At 46.2% G+C, this 18,236-nt stretch overlaps 1 non-coding gene across 1 annotated transcript; it reads left to right on the top strand.

Moving 5' to 3' along the window:
- Positions 1-478: 478 nt before the first annotated feature.
- On the top strand, positions 479-585 carry LOC118554775 (U6 spliceosomal RNA). The gene has a single exon (XR_004926644.1). It is a non-coding gene; the product is annotated as a U6 spliceosomal RNA (small nuclear RNA).
- Positions 586-18,236: the final 17,651 nt, after the last annotated feature.

Below are 18,236 nucleotides of genomic sequence, written 5' to 3'. Positions count from 1 at the left end.
TTACGATGAAAGAAGTGGATCATGATTCAAAGCCATCAAAAAGCAAAGGGATAGGGGAATTCCAAGAGCAGCATTTGAAACCCAGAGGGGTTTTGCTCCTTCCAACAGCTAGTGACTGCAGGGGTCCCGGGGGAAGATGGTTGGAGGGGCTTAGCAACTCAGGCCCTGTGAAAGCTCCAAATGGCCCTGCCAGGGTTGGCTTGTAGAACAGGGTACACACAGAGGAGAAACCTCAGGAAATGAATCAGAATTGTCCAGGGCAGGAGCAATAGAGACAAAGGTAAGAGAAGACCCAGACCACAGTGGGGAAGAGGACTGGATCCAGGAAAGTTTGCTCAGAAAGCAAGGTGCTGTAGGTTTGAACAATACACAAAAACAACAGAATGGGGAGCTCTGTGGAGTTAGAAAAGCTTTTCTGAACGCTGCTTTAATTAGAAAGTTAAGAAGAACTAATTCCACTTAAAAACAAGTGACAGACATGCTCATTTTAGCAGCACATATACTAAAATTGGAATGATACAGGGAAGATTAGCATGGCCTCTGAGCAAGGAAGACATGCAAATCTGTGAAGCATTCCGTATTAAAAAAAAAGGGTAACAGAAAATATCGAAGTCAAATCCTATACAAAATGACTATAAGAGAGTAAGAAACAGAATAAACATTTGTACAGACAATCAAAGCATGCCAGAAAGATGTGGCAACACAACAGATCAGAATTAACCTATTATCTCAAAATAAGCTAAAATGATGTAACATATGGGTAAACAACATTTAGGAAAACTCAGAAATGAGGTAACAGAACTCAAAACAATTTGAAGTCAAAGAAACATTTATATCAAAATGAAGTCTAAATTAGAAGGAACACAGTAATGAATAGACAAAAATCACGCCTGAAAAGAAATAGCTGATTAAAAAAAAGAAGAAGAATTTTAAATCAGAAAGAAATTAAAAAGGGGCTCCCGGGTGGCTCAGTTGGTTGGGTGTTTGACTCTTGATTTTGGCTCAGGTCATGATCTTGGGGTCATGAGATCGAACCCCACCTTGGGCTCATAACTTAGTGTGGAGTCTGCTGGAGATTCTCCCTCTCCCTCTGTCCCTCCCCCAGCTTGCACTCACTCTCTCTCTCTCTAGAATAATGAATAAATAAATATTTTTTTAAAAGAAATTAAAAAAAAGGTTTGAGAAAAAATAGCAAGTACTGAAAATAGGCAAAGAAGATTAAGCATGTGGATAGTAGGGGTCTATTAAGAAGATAACAGAAGCAAGGGCAGAAAAATATTAAAAACATAACTCAAGAAAAATTCCCAGAAATTAAAAAAGATATGAGAGTCCAGTTGAAAGAGCATAACGCACACCTGAGACTACTGACCTTTAAAATAACCAACACCAAGATACTGTTTAGTAAAATTATTGAGTTTAAAAAATAAAAACCAAAAAACCCACTTTGGGCCTCTAGAAAAAAGGACATGGGACTCGTAAGGAAAAGGAAATGAGATCATCCTCAGACTTTTTAACTGGAATTCTTCCTGCCAGCAGAAAATGGAGCTCATATTTAAAAAACTCAAGGAAAGGGATTGTAAGTCAAGGATTTTATATCCAGCGAAACTAACTCTCAAATATAAACACAAATTATTATGGACAAGCAAGAAATCCAGGAATGCTCAGTCATCAGCTATAAGTAAAGGTGGTGAGCATGGAATATACAGTTACCTGTAGAACTAAACGAGGGTGAAGAGCAATAGGTCAGAGTAAGTCATGAGGGTGTTCTGTGACAATGCAGATAAAGACAACTGTTTTTCTAATTGGGGGAAAAGAGAAAGTGGCAAACATTTGCTCAAAAAATATTTTAAATATATTTGTGGTAGTATCAGAACTTTTATTCTGAGGCTGCCATGTGCTCAGTATGGGAGAAAACAAATGTGTGATTATGGGCCATATTAATTCTATCATCCCTTGTGTCCTTGAGAACCAGGAACCTTGGTATTGAAGAAGGTACAGATATCATAGAAAAGAACTATAGGAGAAGTTATATCAAAGCTATGGAATCTTAAATTTGAGTTGGAAATCAATATGAATTTGGGAAAATTTTTTTCATATATACGTGTATACACATATACATATCTATACATGAACACACATCCATATGATTAAAAGCTATAAACTTCCAGTTGTAAGATAAGTACCAGGGATGAACAATTTGATAACTATAGCTACCACTGCTACATGATATGTAGGAAAGGTGTTAAGGGAGTCAATCCTCAGAGTTCTCATCACAAGAAACACTTTTTTTCATATATTTTTATTATGTTTGTATGAGATGATGTGTATTGTGGTAATCAATCATGACATGTGTTAATCACACCTTTATTCTGTACACCTTAAACTCATACAGTAATATGTGTCAATTATATCTCAATAAAACTGGAAAAATATTTTAAATAAAAAGAAAAAAATTAAAATTGTTGCTTCGTATATTAAATATACATTGCTAAAAAACTTGAAAAGTAATAAGTAATCTGATAGAAGAGAGCACCTCTAGAACTCAAATTGTCATCTAAAATAGTTTCTTACTGAAAGAAACTAGTGCTTCTTGGAGAAATGACTGATTCCAGGCCTGGAGCAGAAAACATATAGATGACCTGAAATACCTTTTAACACCGGATGGAGGCTATCACAGACGACCAGGGTCATGTCAAAAGGACCCAGGAGGCAACGTGAAATGCCTCCCTCAGACCAAAGATGGGACAATGAGCTTCAATGATGCTAACAATTGCCATTGAGTGAAACACCCTCACCCCCAAGATGTTTAAATCTACAGCTTCAAAAGTTATTACCAAAAAAGGATTTCAATTGGAAGATGACAGAGAGAATTCATTATCTTGAAAACAGGTGACTACAGAGGAGTCAAACATTATTCTACCTTTTTTTCCATGAATCATCCCACTGGGGAACCAGATAGTAGATGAAGGGAAGCATCTCTTTAAAATTGTATTCCAGCTCATAAATGAAAAATGAACTGGTGGAATTAGAATATCATGATTTAGCAATCCCCAATAATTTAACAGATAAAGGCACGAAGCATCAAAGCCTGCTAACATGACAAAGAAAAAGAGACAGCTAATTAAGTGCCTCCTATAATCTGGCCAAAGGGACCTAATCTGAATCTGATCCAGTCTCTGGATCCAACTGCAAATTTTCAGGAAACACGAGGACAAAGGTACATGTTAAACTATACATAAGTGTACAATCAGCAAAGGACAGACTGTGGGAAATTTTACAGGTCAAAGGTCCCTCAACAGATTAAATTGTAAGAAAACAAAAAGATGGAAAAGGAATCAAGAGATTAAAAGAGACTTGAAAGTTATTTTTTAAGTAAACTCTATGCCCGATGTGGGACTCCAATTTATGACTTCACGATCAAGAGTTGCATGCTCCACTGGCTGAGCCAGCCAGGTGCCCCAAAGATAAACACTTTTAATGTAAGACAATAGTTTTGACGTAACAAGAAATATGGATCTGGTCTCTGCCCATTCTGGGCACTGAGCTTCTAAGACCCTTGGAATCTCCTGAGTCCTAGGAGTGTCTTTGTTATGCTAATGAGATGACTCTAGGCTAGGGGGTCTCTAGTTAGATTCTGTGTGGGGGCTGGTTGCCAGGGGAACCAGCCCTGTGATTAGAGGGTTGAAATTTCAACCCCCTACCACCACCCTTCTGTTCCCACCCCCGCCCACCCCCACCAAATCTCCAGGGAGGACAGGAGGGCTAGAGATGGAGGCCAGTGATTTAATCCGTCGTTCCTACTTAGTAGAACTTCCACAAAACCCCTAAATAATGGGGTTTGGAGAGCTTCTGGGTTGGTGAACACATCCACATCCCAAATTCCAAGGGGTCAGAAGCTCCTGTGTTTGCGACCCTCCCAGACCTTGCTCTCTGTACCTCTTCATCTGGCTGTTCATTTCTTTTAGTAAACCTTTTTTAATAAACAGGTAACAGTAAATAAATTGTGTCCCCGAGCTCTGTGAGTCGATAAAGCAAATTACTCAAATTGTAGCCAAGTCAGACAGAAGTGTAGGTGACCTGGGGACCCACTGCTTGTAATTGACCTCTGAAGTTAAGAGTCACTGTAGTGGGACTGAGCCCTCAACCTGTGCAGTTGGTACTAACACTGGGTAGTTAGGGTCAGAATTGAATTAAATTGTAGGCCCCCCAGGTGGAATCGGAGAATTGGAGAATTGCTTGATGTGGAAAATCTGCACATTTGGTGTCAGAAGTGTGTGAGAGAAACAGTTTTCCTTTAATCGTGGATAGGGACGCATGTTTGGGTGATCAAGATGCATTTATAAAAGCACAGGAAAGTTACTACCAACAGTCCACATAATGGTTGCGTATGGGGCCATAGGAGGGGTTGTGGTTGGGACAGGGGCTTGTAATTGGATGGGGCTTCTGGGATGGCTGGTGAAGTTCTATTTCTTAACCTGATGTGTTTGCCTTGACATAATTGGCTAAGCCAAAGATTTGATTTATGAAGTTTTCTATTTTTGTGATTTATTATACAATAAAAGAATTTTTAAAAAGCAAAAACAAAAGCATGTCCCATGAGGACGCTTTCCTTTTTGAAAGCTAAAACCTGATTTGTCTTGTGTTCTTCTCTATACATTATGAATAAAACAAGAAGTGTTTAAAACCTCTCCAGGAACTTGTACCTAGCATCTGAATGAACACAGAATTTTCCTCTTGCTTAGTTTCACAAGGCTTAGAGTGGCTTTTCTAGTCTGCAGAATAGAGAAATTCACCCACACAACCCCCGCTTTCAGTACAGGATTAAGTCACATTTCTTCAATAGAACAAAAACGTACTTCTCTATTATCTGCTTGAGAGTGAACAGGGACAGACTGAGATTCTGTAATTTCCTTAGAAAAGTATAGCCCAGTTTGGGCACGTAAGGTCATCCGTGCCTGGTGCCCATTTGAACTTCAGCTAGCCGAGGGCTCCCTGCCTCAAACTAATGAATGGATCTAGGAAGCTAGGAGCATAGATTGTATTCCGGGGACGTCTTGGTTCTCTCTGAGCCTCCCTCTCATGCCCTTAGGGTGGATACTTCCATTTGCACTTCGTTTATAAGCTTGTAGAGTCAATCACTTAGCAAACAAAGCTACCAGGGCTCTTGGGATACTGGGCTTGAACTTGGACTCCATAACCCAATTGCTGAAGTCAAAAACTTAGCCCGTGCATTGCTCATGGAGAGGAAACCAGCAGGAAGGCATGTCCATAGCCCTTGTCCATAGCCCTTTCTGCAGTCGTGCTCCCCTAAACTCATCAAGGTAGACACTGGTGGTACCTATTCAGGTAACCTCACCTGCCAGTGCAGTCATTCCCCATCTACTAGGAGTGTGTTTGTGAACTTTAAATACGATATCTATAAAGGTTTCTAGAAGGTGGGTCTATACCTTTAAGATGCCCCTCACAAAGCCTGGGGTGCCGGGTTCTGGGAGCTCCGGGCTCCCGGAGAGGAGAGTGGAGAGCAGAGAAATTTTCCTGCACTCCCAGCCCACAGCCTGCAGCGCAAGCCCAGCATGGCAGAGGTCTGCACGAATGATAATACGATAGTAAATATTTGTACTATATTGGGTATATAACGTACACTAAAACACTCATAGAAATAAATGATCGTACGTAATACTGGGTAATTTTAGGGCATGGTTTCTGCCCTGGGCAGGGGGTGTATGTTGGGTTGACAACACATATAAAATAAGAAGCAACCGAAAGCTGAACTCTACCATCTGCCCCCTCCCTACCATTTCCACTGCCCCTTCTACCATCTCCCCTCAAACTCACTCTCCATGGTCTTTTGGATCCTAGCATCCACCAGGCACATTCCCGCCTCAGGACCTTTGTACTTGCTATTCCCTCAATTCTATATACTCTGTCCCCAGATTTTTGGGGAAAAAAAAAAATTTAGGTCTTAGCTCGAAGGTCATCCTCTCCCAGAGGCTTTCCTGAAAGCCCATCATCCACCCGATTTATTTGCTTGCTGGTTTATTTGCTGTCCCTCACTTAAACTATAAGCCCCATCAGAGCAGAAATCCTTGTCACTTGCATGTCCTGAACATCTAGAACACTACCTGACTCCAAGAGTGTTCCGGGGACCAGAAGGGGAGGGGTGGCACCTGGCCTTCACTGTCACCATCACCATGTCAGCACCTCTCACGTGGCAGGGCCCACCACGTGTCCCAGAGCAGGTGCCTCACGCTGGGGGTCCTGCACCCCTAGGTCTCTTCTCAATCTGGAGGACCTCCTTTCTCTCCCTGATCTACACAGAGGGCAGAAGTCAGCATTTTAGGCCTCCGTGTCTGTGCCAGTGGGTCATTGGCCCCAGTCTGGGTGGGGGTGGGGCTCCCGGCTCCCACCAGGCTGGGTGGCAGGGGGGAGGGCAGCAATGCACCCAAGGGGCTGCCAACACTCACAGCCACTGCAGGTAAGATCACCTGGCTCTGGACTTCCAGCAGCCTCTGCTTCCTGCCCTCAGAGCCCCCGGGGGGAGCATGTGTGGGGAGGGCCTGCACACTGCCCCCAACAGAGAATGCGAAAACCCCTCACGGGAGATCCCAAATTCATAACTCAACCATCGTGCCGTGCAAGCAAGTGCTCAGGACATGTGAGCTCCCAGCTGTCATCCTGCCCTCCCAAGGGGCCCCACACGGACTCCGTGGCCGTGTCTGCTGGGTGGCACAGAGAGTGGGATGGGGAGACCCCTCCCCCCACAGATCCTGTGCCCGAGTCACCTCCTTCATTAGTTTCTTTCACAAGCAGTGGGGGAGCCCCGAGCTACAGATTTTATAGTCCTAGGAGATCCCATTCAAGTGGTGCTGTTCCGGCAGAATTTCTCCATTACTCTCTGTACTTGAGGAAAGAAAAGAAGAAAATCAAGGATGCCTAAAATACACCAAGAGCACCTGTTTCTTAAAACTGTTTCATTCTGCTGATTAAAAAAAGAAAATAAAAAGGAATGAACTTCAGAAAATGAAGATCTCCTTGAAAACTGTGTTCACCAGGAATAAGAATTCCATGCCTTTCACGTCTTAAATTCAATTAAAATCACCTGAAGCTTTAATTTTCTATAACATGATAAAAACCAGGCAGGTCAACCCTGGAAGATATTCATGTGTCCACCAGTGGTCGGGAGATGGGGGGTCTTTGCAACTCAGAGTTCAAGCGGATTATGGTAGGTCCAGAAAGAACTCAAACCCAAATGCCTGCCTTGAGCATACCTTACCTGGCCTCCCTCCTGTCCGGGATGCTGGATTCTTTCCAGGACAGCCTGCAGCCAGATAGGGGGCAGGGGACCTAGGGGCCAGGAGGGCCAGGGGGAGCAACTGTCTCTTCAGGATTTTATCTCCCCATTTCCAGAGTCGCAAGCTTGCCCTGGGGTGCAGCATGGTCCTGGCCATCTTCTGTTTACCAAGAAGAACAGAAGGGCCGGGCCCAGCAGGCCCAGTGCCTGGCAGCCTGCAGCCTCAGCCTTGGGCAAACCCTGCTTCTCCAGACGCAGGCTGCCCTGCTTTCTGGCCTTGCCCTCCATCCAGCAGAAGGGCTTTCTAACTCCCATCTTACCTGCTGAAACTCTCTGTGCGTCCCCCTGCTCCTGAGACAGAATCCCCATGCCTCAGCCTGGCCCCCGACGTCCTTCGGGGAGCTCGATTCCACACTCCCCTCACTGTGAACATTCCTGCTAGGGTCTGAATGTTTGTGTCCCCCCCACAATTCATGTGTGAAATCCTAGTGCCCAACAGGATGGTTTTAGGAGATGGGGCCTTTAGGAGGTGATTAGTGGGATGAGTGTCCTTAGAAAGAGACAGCAGAGAACTCTGGGCCCTCTCCTGCCCTCTCAGGACACAGCGAGGCTGTGCTAAGAACCAGGGAGCAGGCCTTCACCATATGCCCGTCAACACCTTGATCTTGGACTTCCAGCCTCCAGAACTTGGAGAAATAGTGTCTGTTGTTTAAAAGTCACTGTATGGTGATTCTGTTACCGCAGGCCAAATACACTAAGACGGTTCCCTGCGGGGGAGCCTAGATTGTGGGGTCTTGTAGCAAGCACACAGGCACACACTTGCCCCCGGCGGGTTCCCACTGCCCCGGGCCCCTGCTCCCCTTGCTAGTAGATTCCTGTCTTCCTACCACAGCTTCTCTCTCTCTCTAACTCATGGGTTACCTCTGCCAGCCCGCTACTACTGCGAGGCTGCGTCCCTCCTGCAGAAGCCCCTGCTCCTGGAAACCCTTCCCCTGTTCCCCTGTGTCTCTCAGCCCTGCCTCCTCTCGGCAGGGGTGGGGGGCTGCAGGGAGCAGAGTGTCCCAGAGTGTGGGAGGGGAGGGGATTTGAAGTGGGCACATGAATGAACACTTCTTTCTTAAGGTAGTTAGGCCTTTATTTTTATTTTTATTTTTTTAAAGATTTTATTTATTTATTTGAGAGAGAGAACACACGAGAGGGGATAGGGCCAGAGGGCAAAGCAGACTCCCTGCCGAGCAGGGAGCCCGATGTGGGACTCGATCCAGGGACTCCAGGATCATGACCTGAGCCGAAGGCAGCTGCTTAACCAACTGAGCCACCCAGGCGCCCTAGGCCTTTATTTTTAGTTACTTTCCTCTTACCCCAAGTCATACTGCTTCTCCTTTTCAAAAACATCTTACATTTTTTGATTAAAAAAATATTAAGCAGGGCACTTGGGTGGCTCAGTCGGTTGGCATCCAACTCTTGGTTTCTGCTCAGGTCATGATCTCAGGCTTGTGAGATTGAGCCCCACGTCGGGCTCTGTGCTCAGTGGGGAGTCTGCTTGTTCCTCTCCCTTTCCCTGCTTGTGCTCTCTCTCTCTCATTCAAAAAAATATTAAGCAAATAACAGCACAAGTGGGGCTGGGTGTGGCAAAAGTCCTCAGGGTGGCAGGAGCGGCTGTGATTTTAGAATCCGTGGCCCCAGTTTCTGTCCTCTCTTGGCACTTATGTCTTTCTCTGGAGCTGTTTCCTAGGCTGTGGTCCTCCAGACTGTGGTCCCAGGAGCGGGACATCCCTTGGCCGTGGCTGTGACCCCAGGAGGTGCACTGGGCCTGGCAGGCAGTGGGTACACCATGCACACTTCCTGCCCTGAGCTGAGCCCCGTGTGCTGCCAGACTCTCCACCGGGGCTAGGATACAGCTAGTTTGGCCCAGAGGCCACTTCCTCATTGCCTGTGGTCCTGGTCCTTGGATGACAGCCAAGGGACAGGGTGTGTGGGCCTGCCTGCATCTGGCTGTGGCCCTGCCTCAGAGGTTCTTACCCACTCTACTGCTGAATTCTGCTCCCCCAGGGGCTCCGCAGAGCCTGCTCCAGGGCCCAGGAGTGAAGAGTGCTCGTTGCTGAATGTGCTTGAGGGGTCCTAGGCTTGTCCTCTCCCCAGAAGGTCTGGGCCTGGGCCTTCCATGATGCTGAGCTTCAGGTGGCTTGTGCAGGTTCAAGAACAGGTTCATTGGGATGGGTGCTGTCCCCACTGTCACTCAGCTGCACCCTGCACAAGCCAGATGGGCGGGCCCACAGGCCAGGGATGCGAGCACGTAGCCCTGACAGAGCATGCTGTAAGTGACTTCTGTAGCACCCAGCAGGGAGGCTGAGTCACCCATGTATTCACTCACTCATTCATTCATTCAACAAAATCTATTAAGAAGAGTAGCTAACATTTTGTTTTAAAGGTTTACTTATTTATTTGAGAGAGAGAGAGAGCACGCAGCACAAGAGCAGGAGGGGCAGAGGGAGAGAAATCCGAAACAGACTCAGTGCTGAGCGTGGAGCCCAATGCAGGGCCTGATCTCACGACCCTGAGATCAGACCTGAGCCGAAACCGAGAGCCAGCCACTTAACCCACTGTGCCCCCCAGGAGCCCCAACACTAGCTCACGTTTCTCGCACGCGCACTATGCTCCGGACAGTGAACAAAACGCTTTCCGTACAGTTATCTGCCAATGAGAGGCTGTAATTAAGTGAGATAATGCATGAGCTCAGTAAGTGCTGTCTGTTTGTATTATTATTACTCTCATCTCACTATTATTAGCCCCAGGTGCTAGGCTCTGCACAGAGGAGGCGTAAGGCTCCCTCCCAGCCCGTGGGGCAGTCACAGATAATTACAGGATCGGGTAATTCGGAGTAAACGCTGTCTCAGAGGGAAGGGCTCCTGTGAGTACTATTGAGGGAGGGACCGACTGCCTGGAAGGTGAGAAACCTCCCCTGGCTGACCTCTGACCCGGGCTAGGAGGGCATTAGCCCCGGCCAGAAAGAGCAAGGTGTGGGGATGCAGTACTGGCTGAGGAAGGCTTCAGTTTGGGGCAACTCTATCCGTGCTTGAGGGCAAAGCAAGTGTCCAGGGACCCGGAGAGAGAAGGTGTGGTTGGGGCCAGGTGGAGAGTGGTGTGGACCCTGAGAGCATTGGGGTAGCACTGTGCTTATGGGGGGCCAGTGCAGGTGGGCTGGGGTGTGCCCGTGGGGTAGGTAGTGAGCTGGGAGGGATAGTCTGGGTACGGAGGCAGCCCAGCGGGGTTGTCCTAGGCCCCGGCCACACCGGGCTGAGAAGAGCCAGTAGGCTGCCCCCGCGGGGCCTGGATCTCCGTCCAGTCGTGGCCCCGGCCACTGACCACTGACTCTTCAGGCAGTTTGAATTTCACTCTAAACACACATACAACTGTGTCTCACCCCTTCCAAGAGGACAGGGCTGTCCACTTGGTCTAGCAGACCAGGTGGACCTTATGTGGTCTGGGCAATGGGGTCCACAGGCTTCACTGTGTGCCTTCAGGCTGCTAGGACCTGGAAGCAGGGAGATCCAAGGAGCACCAGTCCCTGAGGACCAGAAGTCTGAGGACCTGGCTGCAGCCTCTGTCAACCTCCTGGTCTGCAAGGTAAGCATAAGAACAAGGCCTGGCATGTCCACACAGCTTGGCTGCCATAGTGGGTCACACAGTTAGAAGACTTCTAACTAACTATGTGACCTAGTTAGTTCAAATGTTAATTCGAAGTTAATTCGAATCTAATGTTTGAATGATTGGGTTTAGTCTTGAGTCTACTGCTTTCTAGCTGTGAACTCTGAGCACGTTCCCAAGAACCTTTAGGAGCCTCAGTTTCTTCTTCTATAAAATGGGGATAACCATAGCACATAACGCATAGGTTATCATGAGGATTAAATGCTCTTGGCCCATTAGTGGGAACATTCTCAGGAAATTGGCTGTTACTGTGCATGTGTTTAATTTGTGAATGTCAAAACCCTAAAAGACTTCCCAAACTCATCACCCCCTCCTTTCCTCTTAACTGGTTCTCTAGATCTAGTTCCTCCTCTCCGCAGTCCACGTGCCCTCTGTCACCAGAGTGAGCTTCCTAAGGCACAGATTTGGGTCGTGCTGGCCCCTTGGCTTGCAGGCACAGCCCTTCCCCGCTGACCCCATATCCTGCCCCCACTGTTCACCCAACCCCCACCCTCCAGTCCCAGGCACGGAGCACCTTCCCCGCCTGCGTTACTTCTCACGTTGTTCCTTTTTGCCCAGAAGGACATGTCACTGTCCTATCTCACCTTCTTCCCAGATGGTCACCTCTGCGTCCGCTTTCTCTGACTCCTTCAGGGAGCACACATTTCTCTTTCTTCCAGACACCGCTAAGTCTCTGGCGGCAGGAGTGTGTGTGTGTGTGTGTGTGTGTGTGTGTGTGTGTGAGCCCCAGACGGACATCCCTGGAGCCCCCACAGCGAGCCTTCTGTAGGCTGGTACTCACCTAGACTCCCCGGTGGCGGCTAAGGAGGACGGTCTGGGCCAAGGGATCAGGCTGTGGGGCTCAGAAGAGACAGTGCTGCTGCTGCTGTTTCAATGTTGGATGGCAAGATCAAGACCCTGGAGCAGGGCCGGCCTTCAGGGCTGCGGCCCGTATCCTGTCCCTGGCTTTCTGGGTGACTCTGGGTGACCAGCAAGTCGGTGGGAAGCCTCGGCAGCTGCTGTGCAGGGGACTGCCACAAGCCAGGGATGGGACATTTATTCTCATGGTCCTGGAAGCTGCAAATCTGAGGTCAGACTGTCGGCAGGTTGGGTTTTCCCTGCGGCCTCTCTCCATGGCCACTTTCATGGCCTTCCCTTGGTGCACATGTGTCCCTGATGTCCGTCTGTGCGTCCAGGTCTCCTCCAGTAAGGACTCCAGTCAGGATAGGTTGGGGCCACCATCCCTAATGGCCTCATTTAACTCAATCATCGGTTGATTGATTGATGTAAGTATGGTTAACAGAGTGTTATATTAGTTTCAGGTGTACAGTATAATGATTCAATATTCAATAATTCTACACATTTCTCATCTCGTAAGTGTACCCTTGATCCCCTTGATGTATTTCACTCATCCCCCACCCACCTGCCTTCTGGCTATCACCAGTTTGTTCTCTGTATTTAAGAGTCTGTCTTTTGTTTGTCTCTTTTTTCTTTGTTTCTTTTTTTTTTTTTTAAGATTTTTATTTTTAAGTAATCTCTACACCCAATGTGGGGCTTTAACTTACAACTCCGAGATTAAGAGTTGCATGTTCTACTAACTGTGTTAGCCTGGTGCCCCTGTTTTGCTTTTTAAATTCCGTGTATGAATGAAATCATATGGTATTTGTCTTTCCCTGACTTATTTCCCTTAGCACAATACTCTCTAGATCCACCCATGTTATTGCAAATGGCAAGATTTCATCCTTTTTTATGGCTGAGTAATATTCCATTATATACATATATATATATATATATATATGTATGTATAGATATCACATCTCCTTTTTCCATTCATCAGTCGATGGACACTTGGGCTGCTTCCATGTCTTGGCTATCGTAGATAATCCTGCAAATAACCCAGGGGTACATCTATCTTTTTGAAGTAGTGTTTTTATTTTCTTTGGATAAATACCGAGTAATGGAATTATTGGATCATATTGTGATTCTATTTTTAATTTTTTGAGGAACCTCCACACTGTTTTCCACAGTGGCTGCACCAGTTTGCATTCCCACCAACAGTGCATGAGGGTCTCTATTTCTCCACATCCTCACCGACACTAGTTATTTCTTGTCTTTTTTTTTAAAAAGATTTTATTTACTTATTTGACAGAGAGAGACACGGTGAGAGAGGGAATACAAGCAGGGGGAGTGGGAGGGAGAAACAGGCTTCCCGCTGAGCAGGGAGCCCGATGCAGGGCTCGATCCCAGGACCTGGAATTATGACCTGAGCCGAAGGCAGACGCTTAATGACTGAGCCACCCAGGCGCCCCTATTTCTTGTCTTTTTGATTTTAGCCATTCTGACAGGTGTGAGGTGGTATCTTGTCGTGGTATTGATTTGCATTTCCCTGAGGATGAATGATGTTGAGCATCTTTTCATGTGTTTGCTGTTCATCTGTCTGTCTTTTCTGGAAAAAAGTCTATTCCGGTCCTCTGACCATTTGTAATGGAATTATTTGTTGTTGTTTTTTTGTTGTTGAGTTGCATAAGTTCTTTATATATTTTGGATATTAACCCCTTATTGGATAGATAATTTGCAATATCTTCTCCCGCTCAGTAGCTTGCCTTTTTGTTTTGTTGATGGTTTCCTTCACTGTGCAAAAGCTTTTTATTTTGGTGTAGTCCCAATAGTTAATTTTGCTTTTGTTTCCCTTGCCTCAGGAGACATATCTAGAAAAATGTTGCTAAAGGCGATGTCCGAGAAATTATTGCTTACGTTTTCTTTTAGGAGTTTCATGGTTTCAGGTCTTACATTTAGGTCTTTAATCCATTTTGAGTTTATTTTTTGTGTATGGTATACGAAAGTGGTCCAGTTTCATTCTTTAGCATGTGGCTGTTCAGTTTTTCCCAGCGCCATTTGTTGACTCAGTCACCTTTTTAAAGGCCCTCTCTCCAAATATAGTCACCTTCTGAGGTACTGGGGGTTAGGGCTTCAACATATGAATTTTGGGGGGTGCAGTTCAGTGCATAACAGTGGGTCCCCAAAGGATAACCAAGATGGTGTTGTCCAAAGGAAGGGGGGGGCAGACAAACCCAACAGATGCCCACTGTAACTCCTGACCTCCTCTTCACATGGCCAAGACACCCCTGTCCCGTGCCCACAGTAGCAGTGAGCATGTGCAGAACCAGAAACAGGAAGGGTCTCATCGGAATAAGTTCAAAAGGAAGAGGCTGAGAGAATCCCAGAATTTCCCAGATAGAATAGGGTACCTTAGAGATATCTACCACCAGTCCCACCATGACCATAACAGCTTCCATTTCTGGGCACTTATTCTGACGGTATAGTCTCAGGGTTTTTTTGTTTTTTTGTTTTTCTCAGTATTTTTTGTGTTTTCCTCTACATTTTTGGGTACATGGAGCATATTGATAATACTGCTTTAAGGTTTTTGTATCTGTATCTGTTACTACTGATGGATATTTTCCCCCTGGTTATGGGTTATGTTTTCCTGCATCTTTGCATGCCTGGTCACTTTTGGTAGGATGCCAGACATCATGACCTTTTACATTGTTGGGTGCTGGATTTTATTGTATTCTTTTAGATAGCATTGGGCTTTGTCCTGGCGCTATTAAGTTACTTGGGCTCAGTTTCATTCTTTTGAGCTTGTTTTTCAGCTTTATTATGGCTTAGAGCAGCCTTTAGTTTAGGGCTAATGGAGCCCCACTACAAAGGTGTGATCCTTTGGAGAACCGTACTTGTCCCAGTCTTTCTTATGAGCTCTCTGTACACTGCCTGGAGGGAGTGCTAACTACCGTGTGAGCTCTGGGAATTATTTGGGGCCTCTTACTTTCTGGTCTTATTTTCACAGCCGGCTTCATGAAGTTTTAATCCACACAGGTATAGTATTCAAAGACCAAAGGCAGCCCTTTTGCAGATCTCTGGGATTCTCTGTGTGTGTGGGCAGCCCCATGCTCCTGGGTACTCTGACCCTCAAGTCCTAGCAGCCGTGGCTTCTCTGAACTCCACTTTCTGTCTCCAACGAGTGAGACCCCAGGCTTGGGTGAGTCCCCTTTCCCATGCTGCAGCCCCCAAACTGCCTCTAGGAAGCCAGCCGGGCAACTGTGCTGACACACTCCATTCATTCTCCTTCTATCAGGGATCACGGTCCAGCACTGCCTAATATCTGGTGCCTGCAAACCATTCGTTCCTCTGGAGGCCCTACCAGCATTCAGCCCTGCTAAAGTTATCTCATTAAATCTTCACAACACCATAGAAATCGGACTATTTTAAAGACCAGCAGCCAGGTTAACTTCCCCAGAGTCACATAGCTGCCAAGGTCTTGGTCACCATGTCTGGCTGATGCTATGACAACTATCCTGCCCTGCTGGAGGACCTTGAGGTTCATGGCTGGGGGACCATGAGAGCATCAGGGCTCTAAGGGCAAGGCCTCGGCTGCCTTGCCACCCAGATCCAGGGCTCCTTTGATTTCAGGACACTCCGTCTCCTGCAGGTGTCCTGGCCCCCAGCTCCAGAGCTCATTTCTTTGTGTACTCAGTGTGGGAAGGACTGCTTGGTGTGCATTTATATTCGTAGTCACATTTGCCCACCAGGCACATTGCTGTAGCAGGCAGAATCCTCTACTGAACAACATATTTGCTCTGCAGAGCTGGTTGAAGTTTAACACCGAGGGTCTGCCTTCATAATCTTCAGGGAGAATGCTGAGCAGCATACCTGGGGGGCAAGGCAGAGGCTGAGCTGTCTGAGTGAGGCCAGTCCAGGCTCCTGTTTCTCAAGTTGGGTTTTAAATCTCAAGCCCTTCCTTTCCCCCATTTTGACTTTATTTTATAAAAAATTTCAAACATATAAAAAAAGTAGAGGTGAAACACTCATAGACCTATCACCTAGATTGAACAATTTCATCTTTTTTTGCAGTATTTTATCTTATTTTTTAAAAAGATTTTATTTATTTATTTGAGAGAGAGAGCGAGCATGAGCGGGGAGGGGGGGAGGGGGAAAGGCAGAGGCAGAAGCAGACTCCCCGCTGAGGAGGGAGCCCCGATCCCAGGATCCTGAGATCGTGACCTGAGCCGAAGGCAGACGCTTAACCAACTGAGCCACCCAGACATCCCTTTTTGCAGTGTTTGAAAGTATGTGATGAACACAATGACAGTTCACTTCTAAACACTTCAGCATATATCTCAAAAATATAAGGGCGTTTTTCAACATAACCACAATACCATGATCACATCTAGCAAAATAAATAATAATTTAAAAATATTATCTAAGACTGGTTCATAGTTAAAACCGCTCTTGTCTTTAACATCTTTTACAGTGCTTTTTTAAAGGCAGTATGCCGTCAATGGTCATATTTCTTAAGTCTTTCAAAATCTAGAATGCTTCTTTCCTATCTACCCATTTTTTTTTTCTGTAATATTTTCTTATTGACGACACCAGATCAGCATTCTAGAGAAGGTCCCACCTTCTATCTTTGTCTGATTATATTTCATGTCATGTCATTTAACTTGTTTCTTGATCATCTCTGTAAACTGAAGTTTAGCTGTAAAGTCCTGAATATACCTTTTCTCTGCTATGTCACCTTGTGCACTTGTGACCACATGCCTGGTCATCTAATACAATGTGGATATCTGCCACTGGCTCAAAAGGGGCAGCAACTAGATGCCTCACTGCAAGACCACGTCCCTCCCCTTTCAAGTGACAAGCAGTCTGTGGTCAAGCCCCTGTTGAATTGTATCAAACCCCACATCCAGGTCCTGTTCCCTCTATCGCCCACCTCAAATTAATATCTCCCCCTAATCACTGTGCTTTCTGGCATCTCCACTGGGCAAGATTTTGCTAAATATACCTCCTGAGTTTGTACTGTAAATATGGAAATTTTTTTCAAAGTAAAGACAATTTTAATTTTCAAAATTGAAAACTGTAATATAGATTATGACATTTCATGGCTCCATCTCAAGATTCTGCCATATGTTGAGGAGGTCACTAGTCTGAACTCCCACTGATGTTCAGGACTGGGACATCTAGGAACTCCAGTGCTCTTGGGCAGATCACACCTATAAGCCCAGCACAGACCTAAGTCCTGCATGAGGCCTGGCAGGTGTCACTGAGATCCATGGCCCAGGCATGCAGACTCAGGAGTTAAAAATGCCAACTGGCCGCAACATGCAGGGCGCCTGGAACTGGAGATGTAGTCAGTCCCAAGCTCATGTAACCACAGGGTAAGGAGCCAGGGCCATGGACTTGATTTAGAACCACAAGATGAGACCACTGCTGGAATCAGCCAGGGAGTGCTGACAAACCTCAGAGCTGTAAGAACTGTGGCCACATGTACAACATCTCAGCCAAGCTCAGGCACACTTTGCAAGCATGGGACCAAAGCCTCTGTGTCTCAAACACATGGTCCACGGTCCATCTGGAGTTCTAAAGTTCTGATTTAGAAATTCATTTATATGACAGTCTTACAAAAATATACAATTATGTATTTATTTATATATTCAGTGGGTCACCTTTATCAGAGCACAAGTGGCCACTGTTCTAGAAAATGTGAACCATGAGGTTATCAGACAGAGAACCTGGAGGCAGCATCAGAGGAGGAAGCCAACCACAGTTACGGTGCCTTATGTACATAGTCACATATTCTCCTGTGATCCTCGAGAGCCTTATGAGGTTGGTACTATTACGCCTAGTTTATATGTGGGAAGATCAGAACCCTAAGGCTCAGAACAGAAGAATGACCAGAAATGGAAGGGAAATGGCTAGCTCAGGCCTTCTGAGTCTGCGTGACTCGGAAACCCCTGGTCTTTCACTTACAACACCCGTCTTCCCCAATGTATAGCCACATAAGCAGAACTGAAATTACGCATAAAAGAGAAGGTAAGTATCACCAAAATTTGTTTACCAGGTTTTCTTCGCAGAATCAGAATTACTAGCAAGACTCTTCTGCAGACTCATTTGGTGTCCCTTTCTCATTTTTCCCTATGCTTCGGTCTTTCAGTTCCTTGAGGGATAGGTGTTCCTTTCCACCCCAGGGCCTTTGTACATGATGTTTCCTCAGCAGTTCACCTAGCTAGTTTCTGCTTGTCCTTAAATATTGGGTTTATGTTGCTTTCTCAGGGAAGCCCTTCCTGACCTGGAGGAGCCAGGCCACCATGTCACTTGTCTTGGGGCACCCTCCTGCTCCTGTCCAGTCCTTTTACAGTTGCTTCTCTTTCAAGCGGTCAGAGTCACCAGGCCACGGGTTCAGGGTCTAAGCCCCTGAGGTTTC

Source organism: Halichoerus grypus, chromosome 7 (genome assembly GCF_964656455.1).
Source record: "Halichoerus grypus chromosome 7, mHalGry1.hap1.1, whole genome shotgun sequence".
Lineage (NCBI taxonomy): Eukaryota > Metazoa > Chordata > Mammalia > Carnivora > Phocidae > Halichoerus > Halichoerus grypus.
This window is presented reverse-complemented; position numbering and strand designations above follow the sequence as displayed.